The sequence below is a fragment of the Acanthopagrus latus genome, chromosome 15 (assembly GCF_904848185.1).
Source record: "Acanthopagrus latus isolate v.2019 chromosome 15, fAcaLat1.1, whole genome shotgun sequence".
NCBI classification, from domain to species: Eukaryota; Metazoa; Chordata; class Actinopteri; order Spariformes; family Sparidae; genus Acanthopagrus; species Acanthopagrus latus.
The window spans coordinates 4,669,969-4,680,251 of record NC_051053.1 but is presented as its reverse complement, the minus strand read 5'-3'; positions in this window follow the sequence as shown (position 1 = coordinate 4,680,251).

Sequence of the window (10,283 nt, the reverse complement as noted above, 5' to 3'; positions counted from 1 at the left end):
TATTAATATCATTGTTGAAGTGACAATGTCTCTCACAAACTTCATGTTGTTTTCTTCTTCTTCTCTGCTTATTTTTGTCAACTGTCAGCAGACAAGAAGTAAGCATACTGTATCACATTTGACGATATAAACACTGAAAAATGAATAACATACAGTAATGCTGAAAACCGAGTAGAAATAAATATTGCATTTGCACCCATGCAATGACAGTTACCATAAGAAAACATAATAATGGAAATACAATTAACATACAATAGAATGAAGAGTTACTGTACAGGACAAACTATAAATCCTTTGAATAATAAATAAATAACAATGAGATGGTTGCAAGTAAAAGTCTTTGTACAATACCCCAAACTAATTCTACCCAACCATTAGCATACAATCTATAACTCTGTTTAAGTTGATGTGGCATCACTGGGCAGGACATTCTGGTGCGATCCAGGATTTAATCTAAAACATGAAAAATAATGCTCCCGCAGCAAATCCCAAAGTTGTTGCATGCTAGTAAGCGTGAGGACAAAACAAGAATCTTAGTGACTGAACTCTACATCAAAAGTTACCCTGTGGAGTTTTGATTGTAAACAAATGCACATTTGTTCACGTTGCTGGATGCCACTTTTTTTTTTTTTTGACGGAACTTTGTGATTTCTCCCAAAACACTAAATGTCTATATGTTATTATTGCCAGCGTACCAAAGGACTGTATAGCCTCAGCATGTGTGGGATTTGACTATTTGGCTTTATGACTTTGACTTTAGTGGAAAGTCATGTGAGTCGTCGTCGCTTGATCCACCTACGCATAAAAACTAATGGCTGAATGCAGAAACTCAGGCACAATCTCAAAGGGAATTTCAAAGGGAATCACAAACTTAAGTGGGCGTAGATTGAAACAAGTTGAAGCAAAGAGGATACATCCAGATGTTACATTACTAAATATAAATTTTTTTTTATACGGTTCAGCTGGTGAGGCGATTGGTCGTCAGCGGTGAACTTCCTCTGCCCTTTATATGTTCTCAAAATGTTCCCTCTTTTAATTGTAGATGAGAACATTTTGTTTGCTGACACGCTTTATGACTTGGCTGTTTAAGCTGTTTAAATTATATCAATTTAGCCAAAAAAATGTAGTTTTGTTTATGCATTTTAGTGTAAATCATGAAGAACTGAACTTAATGTGAAAAAATAACACATGGCTTCAGCTATCACCCATTCATCACTGCTAAACTGTCACAAACACGATCCATTCTTAGGTGAGGAGCTCCTGCTGCTTTTGGCTAAGGTTAGCTTATTCTCTAGCTAACATCTCCTTCTCCGAAAGAGCTAACAGCACTAGCAATTTAGCTCATTCTAAAATGCTAATCATCCAGTTAACATCACTATACTTCTATTTATTCATTTATTTACCTTTTTTGAAAGTAATGATGCAATGTACCATAGTTCCGGTGCAGAGAATAAAAACTGATGTACTGCGACAAGAGTTTCTAGTCGAGGTAACGCTAATTTTGAACCCTGAGGTGGGCTTGTATGTACTGTATAAGTAAATATCTATACACACAGCGTATGCCAATGGCGTACAGTTAGTTAAAATTGGGCACGGCTCTTGTTTGCTTTGAGCTCGCACTTTACGTTTGTCGTAATAGATTTAATATCTGCAATTAGCTTGAATTCAGTTGATAATCCTAGAATGAACGCCAATTGAAGGGACTCTTTCTACCTTGTCCTTGGACATTTCTGGACCGACATTATAACCTTCTCTTTACAAGTGACTTCTGTGCCAGTGGTTTAAAAACAGATAGTAAGTGAGTTACCTTTGTGTTTGCCTCCATTTCCCAACTCAGCAGCTGTTTTAGCAGCAACAGAATCAGTCACAAACCTGTAAAGAACCATATGGGAAAGTTAATAGCCCTCTGTATAATGGTGGTACTCCATAGGAAAATTATCCAATTTGAGGAACCACTGTAGACCCAGAACTTTCTGTACACAGGAAAAAAAAAAAAGGAAGTGTACACTCCACTCCACTATGATATTCTCCAGAGTTTCCTGGTCGGAGCCAACTGTGAAAAACAGCAATATATAACACTTATGTGATTTATGAGAGCTATATTTATCACGTTGATATAAACTATTCAACTATTACCAGCTTCCACATTACTCCAGCAATTCATTCATGTCAGTGGCCCAAACAATTCCCTCCCCTCTACGCCGCCAACCCCAAACCAGACTACTTCTCTGGGCCTGTGCCCATATGACTTTCAATAGAGACTTCTCCAAGGAAATAAGAGGAGAGGGGGACATTTCTCAACTCATCCGCATGCAATAAGTGATGATGCTGCGATGTATCACACATTGATCTGAGGCATTTGGGGGAGCCGAGCGTATTAAGAAGGGAGCGCAGTAGACTAATGGGCCTGACTGGGAGACAAATTGGGCCAGACGTACAGCAACACGGCCCCAGGAAATATGGGGGCTCGCGTCACTTTTATTGCTTTAATGCATTTTAGTGTTAACTGAGAAATTGAACCTCAAATTACCTACAATCCATTTGTTTTTTTTTCTCTTCTTACTGTTGTCTTCTGCCTCACAGAGGATGTGGTGAACACAAGCTATATGCTGAACAAGCAAGTATTTTCTTGTTGAAATAAGTTGCTTATTCAAAATAGTGTATGCATTATTGTGTAAAAAAAGTTCTAGGCTAAGAATATAAAGGAAGGCTTTTGTGTATTTCCCTCCAGATAATATGATTACAGGGACATTATGTCAAAGAGAAAAGAAGAAATGTTACAGATTAAACAATATAACCACTGCATATTTTTAGGTGATTACGTTTACAAGAAAATAAACAAGAAAAGAGAACAATAATGTAAAGTAGCTATAAATCATGTTTTAATTGAGACTAAGTTCCAGTTAAGCTAATACATCTTGACATGAAAATGTGTTACCCCACAGCTGTATAGACAATGCGGCACTGTAGCGCTGTAGGCACATACCTGGGGTGTCATTTATGAAAATGAAGGCACTGAGTATAGTGATCCTCACTTAAAGATGCAGGATGTAGGAACTGGCCAGCTGTCAAATTCATACTCACAACAAATAGGTAGCAGCATATCACCAGAGTAATTGTTTACTGTTGCTAACTGCAGCTGCCTTAGCCAGTTAGCCAGTTAGCTCAGTTAGCCGTGCAGCTAGCAGTTTGGACTGGGAGCTCGGGAAACGGTGGAGTGTTCGTGTCTACCGCCAGCACAGGAGCTTTGGACCTCGATGGGCTGGGGCTAGGTCTTTAGCATGCTAACTTCAGTAGATCGCTCAGCGGCACATAACAAAGACATCATGACATCAAAATGGCTGTTTCTTCACATGTTGTTGATTACCATTTTCAACCTAAGTTCTTAAATATTGCCCCTTTAAACAGGTTCTAAGAATCTGCGATCAATAAATTAAAAAAATCAACTTAAATTTCTAGCACCATGCTTGCGATTTTCCCTCCTAATGCCAGCCCCAGTGAGAGAACAGTTAGGAATAACCGTGAAAAAACCTGGAAAATCTAAGTTTAAACTTCGAGTAGAGATCATTTCCACAACAAGGTAAGGTTTTACAAATAACAACTTATATATGGTCTTTTGGTGAACCTGTACATGAGATCAAAGATGATTATATAAATGTATGTTTTATGAATGGTGCATCTGAGCCCCTTGTATTGAGGTCTTACGTTAGTGACAAGAGGCTGGCGTGGAAAAATCCCGCCGTAAGAGGGCTGTCTACTGTCCAACTGTGCCATGTCCCATGACAGATAAAGAAGACCATAGCTGTCTGTCTTCATTTCCTGGGGCCACTCAAACAGATATTCAGAGTCAGTCAAGACAGTCCATCTCAGCTGTAAACCGCATAGTACAGTCGAGCCTGAAAAAACGCTTTATCCACTGAGTTTAACGCAACATGTCGGGATGACTCCTCCTCACTAGTTCTGATTATTTATACGCGATTTTATTTGGTTGTAACTGACTGCAGAGAAGGCACTCAGAATAACAAGCTAAAAGCTAAAAGTCACTCATATAATGAACAGTGTTTAAACAGCAGAGATTTATGTGTGACGCCCGACATCACCCAGAGTTTGGATTAAGTGCAGCTGTTTTATGTGACAAGAAGCTGGCTTTTCTCTCGGCTCTGTGACTTGAGGTTACAGAGCTTTTTGAAAGCCAAGTGTTGTGACAGTAATATGCTGAACTGCTCCCCCTATAGACACACAGTGTGAATAAACTGAGGTCACGCAGGAGCCTTAGGAGTGTTTCTGATGAGTAGGTCTGTATAGATAATTTTCTTTAAAATGCAGGCTTGCAATTGCAAGCGATCAACCTTAAAGGCTTTAGATATTATGAGAGAAGAAGCACACATTTACACATGCAGACGAGGCGCACACCCAAGGAGTCAATCAAAAAATAAACAGATGAAATCTACTGAAAATTTTGACGATAGAAAAACTGTCAGTGGGATGATTCTCACCACAAAGGGAGCGGGAAAGACAAGTGAAGGGATCTTTTGAAACCTTAGGTAAATAAGAGGAATCAGGCGTCGAACATCCAGGTAATAACTGATGTTAGGACTTGGCATTTGCTCTGACATGCATTTGAGACAGGAACATTAAAAGATATCCACCATTTGACAGGTATCACAGTTCCCCCAGGCAAGAAGGATTCTCATTTTGATGAGTGTGTCAGTCACAGTGAAGCCTGTCGACAAGCCAGATCTCAAGCACTGACGTTCAGGAATAACTCTTGCCTCAAAAATTACAAATGGAATATTTGAACAGCCGTGTGAAGGCAGACTGATTATGGCCTGAACTACAAAATGCTTAGTTTGGGAGTGCTGTGGCTTTAAAATTTCAGTGAGGCTTTTCTCACGTAACTATTACCGCCACAGAATGCTTTAAGTCAGTAACCTGTTCATCGTGTGCTTCCAGACAGAGCACAGTTTTCCGTTTAACGATGCGCCGGAGAGCTTTTTCTCGCCTCCTCCTTTGAAATAACAATGCGGGAAAGTGTCGATTTGAAACATAACATAAGTCGCCGCTTTGCACGAGCTCAGTGCTCAGCGGATTGCAATTGTACAAATTCCCAAAATGGATCATTCATAATCAACTTCAATGAATTAGTTGTGACTGAAGTTGACAGGGCTGCGGAGAGGCGGCGGACGACACGGGGTTTTAAATGCCACGCTCAGCGCCATGTGTGAATAGTCGCTCTGTATGCATTTTTCACTCCAGCATGTGCCATGTTCAGTATATGACACTCACGCTGATTTACTACCCTCTCCCAGCTAAATAATTTACAGGGATATGGCTCTCTGTGCTTTTAATGGTTGTTGCATAGACCTGCTTGCCTTTAAAATGTTCCACAGGCAAGCAGCCATATGCCTGGATGGATGGGAGACCTCTCAGCGCTGATTAATAAGCTGCACAGTACTTCACTGCAAACAGGCCGTCGTGAAACACTGCATAACCAGAAGCAGGCGGGGCGCAGCTGAATGCGTCGCATATGCATTTATGAGCAGGCTTCAGGCTCCACAGGTAATACGACTGATCTGATGTAGTGCATATAAAAAATAGATGTTTTTTTTTATTTTTTATTTTTTATTTAATTTTGATGTGTGGTTTGCCCCCAGTGCTCACATGGGAGCCCTATTATGAAATATGAATGCGACTGCTTTTTTTTTTTTTTTTTTGGCAAATGTTTTTGTTTGTCGGTCTAAACGCCAGTTCAAAGGAACACACCGTCGGTTCTTTGCGGGAGAGCGTTCTGTTGGTCGGCAAACAAAGCCAAAGACTATTATTCACTGCGGCGTCATTCAAGCGCCATTTCATGGAGGCCGCCAATCAAAGGGCATTGTTCTTTTAAATATTACTCGCTGTTAATGTTTAATGTCTCTGGCAGTTCTTTGAATTTTGAGCATATTCTTTTGGAAAGGCAGGCTTGATATGCAAACGATTAATCATCCATGTGTTTACTCTGGAGCACCTGTTGATTGTGCCCTCTGATAAGCCTCCAGTCACCCATTCTTTTGATGAATGTACACTGGTTCAGCTCACAACCACTAACGCCATTAATCTCATTTATCTTTAAACAAGTACCCTGTTTAAAGGCAAGGTCTGAGGAATTTGGGAGCTAAGTCCCACCCACTCAATTGCCGTTGCCACGCCTGTCAACGCTTTCACCATTCAAAAACACAAAAAGATATTTTAAAAAAATGGTTCTGAAATATTAGAGAGCAGCAGACGGAGACGGCTACAACATATATCTTTAAGCAAATGTTTAGCTTTCATACAACTAAACAATTAACTTACTTAACACTGAAACGGAAGTAACTCCTAATTAGTTTTTAATCGTCTTTGTTACCTAACAACAGTGAACTAATCTGGCTGACATTAGTTTAGCTTCTTACCAGTTTGTGGGCAGGGGAAAGGAGTTTTTGTCGATCTCTGATGGTTTCAGCAGGGTCATTCCAAACTGTTTATATCTGAGATCTCTCCTTTTGTATTTTTGCTTTTACTCCGACTCTTTAGGTGGTCTGAAGCAGTTAAGTATGCTACCTCCACAGCTAACTCTTAACCTTGTCAGACTCAGCGGTTCCATTTGCACACTATCTTGGCTTTTTCCCGTGTTCTGAAAGCTGGACAGGCCTTCCGTATTTAGTTACAGTTTCTTTAATGTTGGCGGTGATAGAATTTACGATTATACATTTTTACAATTTTAGGTACTTTAATTGAGTATTTCCATTTTCTGCTGCTTTAGACTTACATTTTACTACTCTTTACTTTTTACTGTGCAAAATGTGTATAACACGTATCTTTATAATAGTTAAGGAAAGCGTGCTGCATCAGAGCTAAAGAAGCACACAAACCGATAAAAAATTGTTTGCAATAACAGAAATTGCTGAATATAGGATCCAGTTATCAGCAGATAACTTGTCTACCCTTTGCAAAGAGTATATGCTGGACATACATGTAAATATATTTCAACAGTGAATACAGGATTGGACAGCGGCTTAGTGAAGGGTCAGTTGTAGCACGAGTATGGACAGTTATACAGTTCAATATAAAATCAATGGCAAAGATTTTACCATATGTCAAGAGGATGAAATGTTAGTGGCAACAGAGTCTGTGGTGTAATCTGTGTCTATCCAGGGTTCTGTGTCATGAAAATGTTTGAGAACCAGCGCTTTCGACAGTCCAAAACTGCAGGGAGGCAGCCAGCATTTTCCAGTTCAGAGCTCAACACAGCCCAGCATGGTTTCGACAGGTTGAGTGCCTGCATGCTCTCACTCTGAAACTACGGAACAATCTCCCCTTGTTCTTGGAGAGAAAGAAAGAGAATCGACGTGACAGCTGTGAACAAATATGAAGATGATGGCGAAGTCAACCATGGGAGATGCAAAAATGTTCTTCTCTTTTTTTTTTCTTCTTTTTTTTTTCTCCCTTGAATCTCGTGAACTTTGAGGTTGTAATTGCTAATTTGATCCGTGAGCTGTGCGACGAGAGTCTCACGGCGAAGTGTGTCAGTGTGTTGGTTCAGAGGTCATCACTCATCAGGACAGAGAATATGTCGTACGCTGTACTGACCCAACTGTGGGCATCTTCTCAGCTATGAAGACGGGAAGAAAAAAGTGTTGAAGTAATAACAATTATCACGATAACAGTTAATCATCTATTTAATAATAATACCAATGTCAACGTACGCTAGTCAGAAATAAATCCTGTTACGTCTTATGGTGCAGTCAGAGGAAAATTAACTTCTGCTGTTCTTTTCATTTTGTTTTGTTTTGCTGTACCAGTTTTAAAATTCGACATGTTTTGCATGTTCGCACCTGACACACTCCTCACACACACACACACACACACACAGAGGATTCTGCATGTCAGTTTTTTAATAAGCACTCACAGGGGTATATCTCTCTTGTACCATCTTTTGTGATTACTTTCTAGGTCCTCCGCAGACATCTCTTCCACTATATTCAGCTGAAACACACATTGAAATCCACGTGAAAGCCGCAGTCTTTGCACAGAGCTGACATACAGTTGTCCCAGTGTTTTCTGTGCGCTGTTTAATGGTTCATCCACCTCATCTGTTCAGCTAAATGTGCTTGTTGAAAACTATCTGAGCCGCGGCTCCGCTGCAGATTTAATTTCCATACACACTGTATACTGTGAGCTTTTAGCAGCTCTGGAAGCTGGGTCTCTTTGGAGCGAAAGCTGGCGCACGGCCACGAAAAGTCTATCGTTTGAGTATCACATGGTTAGTGGTGTTTCCTACGGCTATATTTATGTACTCTAACTGTATCCCCTTTCATTGAAACCCTAACCAGTGGGTGATTTGTCTCCATAAGAGAGTGCCATTTACAAGCAGCCATGCTGGGGTGGGACCCCGACCGGAGGACTTGTTAATAGCACACATCCACTTCGCACCAGATGCTGTCCAGAACAAACCAACATATGCTGAGAGAGATGTCGAAAGCAATTTTCCGTGAATGCTGGACCACAGTGTTAAACTTTTCGGGAGTTTTTCAGTAACTTAGCATGTTTTCTGTTCCTTTTCTCATCTGGCGCCATCATACAGTCAAGTAGCTGAGAAGTAGTGTGTAGTTTTCGACTACTTCCAATTTACTTTCGGCAAAATTACCTTGCAGTTAAAAGACAAACGGACTTACTTTATGTTATTATCTTATTGTAAGCGTGTAATTTGTCAGACGGATGATATGTTGGAAGTTTTTTGTACATTTGGTGAATGAGCGAACAAAAAGCAAAATCTAGAATGATCTAAAATAAAATAATAATAATTTGATTTTTGATTAGACACAGGACTTTAAAACAATCCATAATTAACCAAACAAATGTATTAATTGATGATGTTATTTATGACATTCAGACACTTAATAAGGTATTCCATTCCATTCCAAAAAATCCTTTTGGACCTGAAATTGTAATTATAAAAATGTTGTAGGGAAAATACATACTTTTCTTCTGCACCTTCCTACATGCCCTGTAGGTGTATTTTTTTATAATTGTGATCAGTATGACCTTTAATATGAAGAAAACTGTTGGTCGTTACTATAGGTCTAAAGACCAACCTGACTTGATTACCTTTGGTTTTATTTTGACATGCCAGAAATATTAAATTTGACATCCAGGAAATCTGCCTTTGTGTTTCAGCCAAACACCCCTGGGACTTAAAGACACCGGCCCAAGAGAGCTGACTTCACTGTTTACTTACAGTCAAATGTCCAAAGTATTTTCCCGTCAAATGTAAGAACAGTTAAGTCATGCACGACCTTTTGACTTGTTATTTTCAACTGCCGCTCCACATTTTTATAACCGTATTTATGTTTCGCAGATCGCTGTATTTATGTTCCGCAGTACTTTTATTTATGTATGCTGTTGATGTTATTGTACTTGTACCTAATTGGAGTTCCTTTTTGGAGACAATGATGATTGTCTCCAAAAGACACTCTTAAATCTCTTGAATAAACTACAGTAATGACCACTTACAGTGACTGTATTTTGCATTGTCATCGACGTTGCTGCCAATGCTGCATTGTAGCCAGCAGCTGTAATGTATGTTGATTTTGGCAGGGGTTTACATTGTATCTGATGGCAACTCCGTCTTGGTTTTCTTTACTCCTGCTGCTTGAGTTTGTCATTCTTTCCCTTTGTCACATATTGATCAGATTACTGGGGTTTTAGACACAGTCAATTACTAATGTGAATTAATGTTATCCCGCGTGAACACATGTTTTCTTACCTTCACCCTCAGTAGATGAGCTCCCGACCCTTTAAGGAGATGATAGTCCATTTTCTCAAATACGCGGGGCACATACTGTAAATTGGAAGCTTTTTAGATCCACCAAAAGCCACCGAGGGCAATCTGAGACACTATACATGCCACTCTTCACTTCTTGGATCAATTTTGAAAGTCTTTCTCTCCCTTGGTGTAATTGCCCTCCATTTCATAAAAAAAAGATTTATGGAAAATCAGATCTCAGGTTATGGGCGCCGATGACAGCGAAAGAAAAATGCAGAATTTACTGTCTGCTTTTACAGCCGGATTTCAGGAGTAATTGTTGCGGGACATGACGGTGAGTTAGCAGTTATAAACCTGTCCTCCATATAAATTACCTAATCAGGAGATCCCAGTGGTTATATAAATTGAGCCACTCATTCGTCTTCAATGGCCTGTGTGTGCATATAAAACCACAACGACCATCATATACTTCACAGGAACGGGGGTAGCCGTTGCTGTT